The sequence below is a fragment of the Pinus tabuliformis genome, chromosome 9, assembly GCF_031772625.1.
Source record: "Pinus tabuliformis cultivar Carrire ecotype Pingquan chromosome 9, CPIR1, whole genome shotgun sequence".
In the NCBI taxonomy this organism is placed as follows: domain Eukaryota; kingdom Viridiplantae; phylum Streptophyta; class Pinopsida; order Pinales; family Pinaceae; genus Pinus; species Pinus tabuliformis.
The window spans coordinates 783,149,303-783,158,179 of record NC_142307.1 but is presented as its reverse complement, the minus strand read 5'-3'; the positions used below and the strand labels follow the sequence as shown (position 1 = coordinate 783,158,179).

Below are 8,877 nucleotides of genomic sequence, written 5' to 3'. Positions count from 1 at the left end.
AAATGGTTCTTCTTTCATACTCATTCTTTTTTTTGAGGCATTCAAAAATCTCTAGTGCATTTTTTTAATCAGTTAATTCCATGCTTTGGATTTGAATGGATTTCATTAGATGAGACATCATCCATCATTGTTCCTGTAAAAACATGTGGCATATTTTAACAACAAAGCAAGACCAGTTATAAAATAAGAACCTATATTAAAATATTTAACCTACTATGTCTTTCCTTTTGCAGAAGTAACGAGGTCCCTCTCACCAGATTCACTGCCCATGTGTTGATGGTCAAGATATTGAGAAGGATATTCACTACCCATCTAAGGACCAAGGACCTTAAACTAAAGTGGAAAGCATATAAAATCAAATGAAACTAGTTAATTTACATAATGTTTGCCTACTCCCATTAATCAATAGCTGAAGATATTACATACAAAAAAGTTTAGTTGATTTTAAGGTAAAAAAATCCATCACTCACATCTCATTCAACTTAGATGTGCATCTAAAAATGTTTGTTGATTAATCTCAATCCCTCTTCAGTGACTTCTCCAAAGGAGGAGATATGTACATTTATTTAAGCTCATGCCCTTTGTCCAACTTATGCCCAATGGAATATTTAAACTTATTAAAGCCAAGATTCCTAATCATGGGAACATAGACCTTCAACTAGTATTCAATGCAAAAGAAACAATCAAGATAAAAAAACCCTTTGTGCCTTAGAATCATGTTGGTATCATACAATATAAACTCCAATAGCTCTATCGGGATCCAATTTCTAAAGAGATGCATGGAATTAACAATGTCCATGGTATTATCAAAGAATTCAAAGCTCTTAGAAACAATTATATACATGGGGAACCCCCTTTAGAAATAATGAATCTTTTGAAGGCCCCATTAAAGTTCATGGAGGTTGTAACAATCGTCACATTTCGCTCCCTCATTCTCATGGTGAAATTTCTAGTTCTACTCTCAATGTCCAACCTAATTTAAATAGTATTACTCTTTGTTTTCAAGACCTTGTCAATGGAGTAATTGATTTCAGATCCATGGCTATCTAACCACCTGGTTTTATCTCACCCCTCAAGATTGAAGCAATATTTGGAGTCATCAAAGAACTTTAGGTATTTCCTCTAGATGAGGCACTAGTAATTTTGGCAAGAATATGAAATCCAGACAATGCTAGAATTTGGTAGGGTTTTCCACATGCTCCCACAAAAATGAAATGGATTTAAATGATTTGAAGGCATTGTAGCATTATAGTGTCGGCAAGGAAGAGGCTCACAGCCTCTAAGAAAGAGGCTTTGAGGTAGGAGTTGATCCTCTAGGTAAAACTATACAAGTGTGGGTAATGGGAAAATAAATGGTGTCAGAATTGAAGCTAAGGTTACAAGTAAGTGTGAGCTTTTTGTTGGCAATAAAGTCTTCGAGCTCCTTAGCCATGAAGACTCTATTGTGTTCTTGCCTTTGAAGACACGAATCATTTGATTTATCCCATTTCTTCTTTTGGGGTTTTGTATAAATTATATCAATAGAACGAGCTCGAGAACTAGATTTTAAGAGACATGTTTGGAGGATTTGAGATTGGTTTTTGTAGAAATTTCTCTATGGATCAGCTAGCTCTAATACCATGTAGAAATTCCTGGAAATTCTCTACGAATCTACCTCTGAGATCTATGTAGAAAATTTGACTGTAGATTAACCCGATAATGCAATATAACTAAAGAAAAATACTATAATCTACTTCGACTATCAATTTGATTTGTGGAAGCTTAAACATCTAGCTCAATCAGAGCTGAACACATATAATGATAAGAGGAAGAATCAATACACATGAAACACATAAAATACTCAAGGGAAAGTCTAAGTTAAAAACCCAACTATTTTTATTATCATACAAGGTGGAAATATCTCATAATTACACAAAGCCTTCGCTCTCACATCTAGCCAACTCTATGTACAATCCTCCTGGATGCTCACAGGAAATCAAGGCTTCTCACAAACCTTCTCCTCTAACCTCCAAGCCTCCTATTTCCTTGCACAATTTCTCCTGGGTGATACTATTGTTACCAAGTGTAACATTGATCACTCACAGTGATCTCACATTGTTTAAAATTGTACAATCTTCAAGGAACCTTCCCTTGACTACATGCATGACTTTCCTTTATAGGAGAAAACATGCAACTGATAGTACACTATCCTTGACACTTAGTTCAACTAGGTCTTTCTCAGAGTAGGCTTGCATGAGTGTCTGATAAGGTAATCTTCCTTTATCTGGAGTACAGTGGTTGAGTGCATGCATGCATCAACTGACTGATAACTCATAATTAGTTCCTCAAACATTTTGGAACTAACTTAACTGGACTTAACTCAGTAAACTGAGCTAACTAATTACATCTCAAATATAACTCAAACTTATCTCCTTAATTAAGCGATAATATCCTTAATTTAAGGGATAACTATTTCATGACTTCAGAAAGACTTCTAACTTGAATTTCTCCAACTAATTAATCCATAATGAATTAATTATTTCCAAGAATCTGGTGAGACTAAATTCGATTTTAATTCACAATTTTAATTCAAGGACAAATTAAAATTGGAATATTTTGGATTCTATTTTTACCATTTCTTGTTGCTATTTTCAACACTCCCTCTCAACAAGAAATGAATTCAACTCAATCCCTACCTTGAACCTTTGGAATGTTCTGCATGCAACACTTCTCTCGAGTGTTGTTGCTCCAGCAACTCCAAAAACGAAAAAAAAACATCCAACCTAAGTGAATATGATGCATCTGTCATCAAAGTCTCTGACTGTTATTGCCTTTGTCAACTGAAAAAGTTTGTGCTTTGGTTGACTCTACATTTTTGCACTATTATCAATCCTTCTCTACACTCTTTACTATATGACTGCTCTAGCCTCTATCACTTTGATCTTTGACTGCATCAATCTCACTGATTCCTCCTGCTACTATGTACTTTGGGCTCCATAGCAAGGTACGATCCATGAGATAAAACCTCTCAATGGACCCTACCCAATTTTAGCCTTCTTGGGACTATCACTTCACATTTCCCAACCTCACACCTATAGGTATGGCTGCATGTGATCCCTCTGCCCACTTCTCCAATTGTGGCTCCTCAAAAATTGTCTGAGACTTCTTCAGGGACTGCATGTTGAGAGGTAATTTGCTCTCCCTCTCAAACACCAAGTCTATAACATTTGCCTTGCTCCTCAAGGCTTTGCAATGCATCTTGTCTCATGGTGATGTGTCTAAGGAAAACCTTTCCCTTACTAAAGACGACATTGTAGCCTTTGTCCTCCAACATCATAACCAATACCAAGTTCCTCTTCAGTCCAGGCACATACTTCACATCTATCAAGGTGATAGGAGATCCATGCTCCCTCTAAAAAGCAACCGTGCCCACTCCTGAAGCACTATACCTTTTGAAATCACTCATCTCTATGCGCATCTTGAGGTCTTTCTCCTCCAAGGCACTGAATAAACTTTTATCACCAATCATGCAGAATGAGGCTCCACTATCAAGTTACCGACTACATGCCATCATCGATGACACCATGCATGCGATGAGGGTAAAGTCCATTTCGAACAAAGAGTCTAATGCCTCACCCTCTGATCCTTCTGAGGATCCCTTCTTGGACTTCTTCGATGGGAAATTAGTCGCATAATATCCCATCTCCATTGAAGTATGATATGAATTCGATTTGCACTTGCAACCCCGAACATCAAACTTCGAATTCTCTTCTTTGTATATGATTCATAGCTTCGATAAACTCAACTCGGATACCATGTATAAATTTCTCTATAGATCAGCTAGCTCTAATACCATGTATAAATTCCTACAAATTCTCTACAAATATACCTCTCAGATCTATGTAGAAAATCTAACTGTAGATTAACCCGATAATGCAATATAACTAAAGAAAAATACTATAATCTACTTCTACTATCAATTTGCATTGTGGAAGCTTAGAGATCTGAATGAATCATAGTTGAACACATATAACCATAAGAGGAAGAATAAGTACACATGAAACACAGAAAATAGTCAGGGGAAAGCCTCACCTAAAAACCCCTCTATCTGTATTATCATACAAGGTGGAAATATTTCAGAATTACACAAAGCCTTAGCTCTCACAGCTAGCCAGGTATCAATACAATCCTCCTGGATGCTCACAGGCAATCAAGGCTTCTCACAAACATTCATCTCTGCCCTCCAAGCCTCCTATTTCCTTACGCAGTTTCTCCTGTGTCATCCTGCTGTTACCAAGTGTAACACTGATCACTCACTCTAATCTCACACCCTGCAAAATTGCTCAATCCTCAAGGATCCTTCCCTAAACTGCATGCATGAGTTTCCCTTATAGGAGAAAACATGCAACTAATAGTACACTATCCTTGACATTTAGCTCAACTAGGTCTTTCTCAGAATATATATGCATGAGTTTCTGATGAGGGAATCTTTAGTTATCTGGAGTACACTGGTTGAGTGGATGCATGCATCGACTGACTGATAACTCACAATTAGTTCCTCAAATAGTTTGGAACTAATTTAACTGGACTTAACTCAGTAAACTGAGCTAACTAATTACAACTCAAATATAACTCAATATTATCTCCTTAATTAAGGGATAATCTTCTTAATTTAAGGGATGAATGTTGCATGACTTCAGAAAGACATCTAACTTGAATTTCTCCAACTAATTAATCCATAATGAATTAATTAATTATTTCCAAGAAGCTGGTGAGACTAAATTCAATTTTAATTAAAGGACAAATCAAAATTAGAATATTATGGATTCTATTTTTATCATTTCTTGTTGCTAGTTTCAACAGTTTTGATCCTCGAAAGCTCCTGTTGGGTCCAATTAATTCTAAAGGGTTCTACTTTCAAAAGCATTTCTTTAAGGAATGGAGAAAGTTGTAAGGGGTTTTGTTATTCAAATATTTCCATGCTTTGGATTTGAATTGATTACATTAACTACAACATCATCCATCATTGTTCTTAATTGTAACAAATTAATACCGGTCTTCAATTATTATTTATATATTTATGCTTTGTAGCATAAATATGTAAATAATAAAAGATAATATTTCTTGTTTATAATAATAATAATATTAAATATTTCTATACTATAATAAAAATTCTAGAATTTTAGTTTAATTATTTATAATTACTAAATGAATAGTGAAAATTTAAATTATATAAACTATATTATAATATTTTTAAATAGTAATTACATATCAAATATTAAAATTTATTTTTAAAAAATTACATGGTTTCTCTTTTATAAATTAAATTAATTAATTAAAATTATATCATTTAAATATAAATTATATAATTACCAATACCATTTATTGTTTATGGGTATGCAATATTTTTTATTTCCCATGGAAAAAAGTCATAATTTCTATTGATATAAAGAAATTACATTTTGTAGATGCCAAGTGCATATGCATATGGAGGCAAAGATGCCTAACGAGTTCATAAACTATAGATCGAAAAGAAAGTCTATTATATCTCCATGTAGGGAGTCCACTAAGACTGTGCTAGTTGTTATTGGTATGAGTTTGATAAAAAATAAGTCCTGCTCTACGCAGAGAGCAACAAAAAAACTGTAAGTTACCAAAAGTTGAGTTGTAACTCATGACAAAGTAGTAGAAATATATACATTATAATACAATTGATATTCTATATATATGAGGGCCTTATAGCCCATTGTCTATAGGATCATCAAAAGGTCTATGATAATGCTGGTAGAAAGTTCCATCAATCTCCTCCTGTATCAACCAGTCATTTCCTTGTCTATGCACTGCCTCTTTTGATAGTTGATCTGCCCCTGTGTTTTGTTCCCTGTAAATGTGTTGACAGACAAAGGAGTCAAATGAGGTAATCAGTCTTTTAGCTTCATCTAATATATGCCTCAATGAAAATGCATAACAATATGATGCATCATTCAACCAGTTGCAAACGATTTTAAAATCTTCAAAAAGTTGTAGGTGTCTGCACTGTTTTTGCAATGCAAAGTGGATAATATGTTTTGTTGTGCAAAGTTCAGCAAAATTATTGGTGCCCCTGCCTAAGTTAATTTGGATCTCGAAGCAATGAATCTCATTAAGGTAAAGGATGGCTCCATCACCACAGCCTGCCTCTTGAGCAGAGCCATCAAAATATGCCCAGGGTTTAGATTTGTCGATGTTTTCGGGTCTGAAGGTGCGAGGTGGGGTACATTTATCCTCAGTTGGAAGCAAGTCAAAATCGGCAATAGTATGGTGCAAGATGACAGTCCAATGGGGGGACTTGTAGTTGAAAATGGACTGGTTGCGAGCTATCCATAGTGCCCAACATACTAGCAGTGGCATATTAATGTTTTTTCCATTATGATTTTGACACCATAAATTCCATGCATCCATTAGATTGTGCCCCTGCTAGTTCTTTAAGGAAGGATAGTGAGCGATGATGGATTGCAAAAATTCCATTGCTATGGGGCACTTTAGAAAGAGGTGCTCTGTAATTTCTTCATCTTTGCGGCACAAGTGGCACCAGAAAGGGCCATAAAACGATCTCTTCATCAGGTTGGTCCCGGTAGGGATCTTGTCAAAGAGGATGTTCCACATCAGTAAACGTGAGCGGGGGGTTGCCTTGAGCTTCTTGAGTATTTTCCAAGTTCGAAGGATGTCCTGTGGCCTGTAAGTTTCCATAAGCCTTATATAACCTTGCCTCGGGGTGTATACACCATGTTTGGCAAAGGTCCATATTATCTCATCTGGTCCATCAGTGAGTCGGATTTGTGCCTGGGTGAGGGCATCCATATAGTCTTGCCATTCATGCGGCCACTGAACCGGTATCTCCAACTCTCGTGCCGATACCCATGCCTGCTGAAGAAAAGAAGAATTGTTGTTGTCACCGATGTGCTTGATGTGTGTAACTCCTCTGATGTTTAGGTACCTTATTAAGTCCGCAGATAGTCTATGGGCATTGCCACAGCCTACCCATGGATCCAAACTGATTCGAACAGCATTGCCTTCCTTGATACGCCATGTGATGCCTTCGCGCAGAAGAGGAAGTGAACCGATGACCGCTTTCCAAATATTGGATATGTTATGTCTTATTTCATGCGGTTGTCGGAACCAATCCATCAGATTCATTGGCCTGATATACTTCACTTGTGCAACTCAGGACCAGAGACTGTTAGTGGTAATGAGCTGCCAACTAAGCTTGGCCACTAATGCGCTGGAAAATAGATCAAGCCTCTTGATGCCCCACCCTCCCCATCTCTTGGGTTTTGCAATAGTGTCCCATTTAACCCAGGAAAAAAGCTTTCCTGGTTGGTGTCCCTTCCATAAAAATCTGCAACATATACTTTGTATTCTGTTCAAAATACCTTTAGTTATCCAGGCCAGGGTCATCAAGTAGACTGGAGTGGCTTCAATCACTGCTTTGATGACGATCAGTCTGCCTACTCGAGAGAGATATTTATGGTACCATACCTGTAGTCTTTTTTCCACTTTCGCAATGAGCCAAGTCTAGTCCGCAATCCTGTAACCGAGAGGCTTTAGTCTAAATCCCAGATAATTTATACCCTCTGCCAAGTTCAAAGAGGTGAATGGGAAGCGTTGTGATGTGTATGTGATCTCATGTTGTGGGAAACCAACAATAGTAATCGTGGATTTGCTGTCATTTATCGCCATCCCTGTGGCTTTTTGAAAAAGAATGAATATGTTTGGAGGGTCGTGGTGTCCCCAATAATGCCATTTAAGAAAATCAGAATGTCATCAACAAACAATAGGTGAGTGAGGAAAAAATTTTCAGCTATTTTGATGCCTAACAGTTGATTTCTATCTCGAGCAGATGTAATAGTCCTACTTAATCCTTCCATAATAAGTAAGAAAAGCAAGGGCAAGAGTGGGCATCCCTGTTTGAGGCCTCTCTCCAAATTGAAAAAGGATGTAGATTCCCCATTAAGTAGCAAACTGTAAGATATGTCTATTATACAGCTCATTATCCATTTGATATATGCAAAAGGAAATACTAGATGGGTCAGCAACAGTCTGATGTAGAGCCAATTTGCTCTATCGAAAGCCTTTGATATGTCCACCTTTAGTATCATTCCTTTCTGCTTTTTGATCTGCATAGAATGAAGGAGTTCCTGTGCTGTAGCAATAGCTTCATGAATCTGTCTGTGGTGTAGGAAGGCAAACTGTTCTGAAGATATATGTTGAGATAGAATAGGTTTCAGACGATTGGCAATGATCTTTTCTATAATTTTGTATAGACAATTACAGAGGGATATGGGGCAGAAATCATTGAATGAGACGGGATTGTCTAATTTTGGAATAAGTGCTATGAATGTGGATTTGGTGGTTGGGGATATTCTACCACTCCTTCTGCAATTTTCCACGATCTTGAGTAGGTCGTTCCCAAGGATTTCAAAGAAACCAATGTAAAACTCAATGGTCTACCCATCTGGACTAGGGCTCTTATCTTTTTTAAACCATTTTAAAGTTGCCTCCAGCTCTTCCATGGTTACTTCCATTAGCAGATGTTCCGAGTCTTCATGTTGTACAAACCGGGGGAAATGTTCAGCCACCCACATGATCTCTATGATGTTTACATCTCTAAGGGCTTTATATATGCCCCTAAAGTGCTCTGTAGCTAGTCTGGCGAGGTCCCTCTGAGTTGATACTGTCTGTCCTTGCTCATCCCACAATTCCCAAATAGTATTAATGGCTTTGTGCCCATTGGAAAATTTATGATAAAACATTGTGTTATAGTCTCCTTCGCTGAGCCATATTTCCCTGCTCCTAAGCCTCCAGCTTTCTTCTCTTTCCTTCAGAATACATGAACGCTTCATGATGTGGGAGGAGTAG

General features: G+C 37.0%; 1 pseudogene; it reads right to left on the bottom strand.

The window, feature by feature from the left end:
• Positions 1-517: 517 nt before the first annotated feature.
• On the bottom strand, positions 518-7,155 carry LOC149151063 (uncharacterized; annotated as a pseudogene).
• Between the last annotated feature and the right edge of the window lie 1,722 nt (positions 7,156-8,877).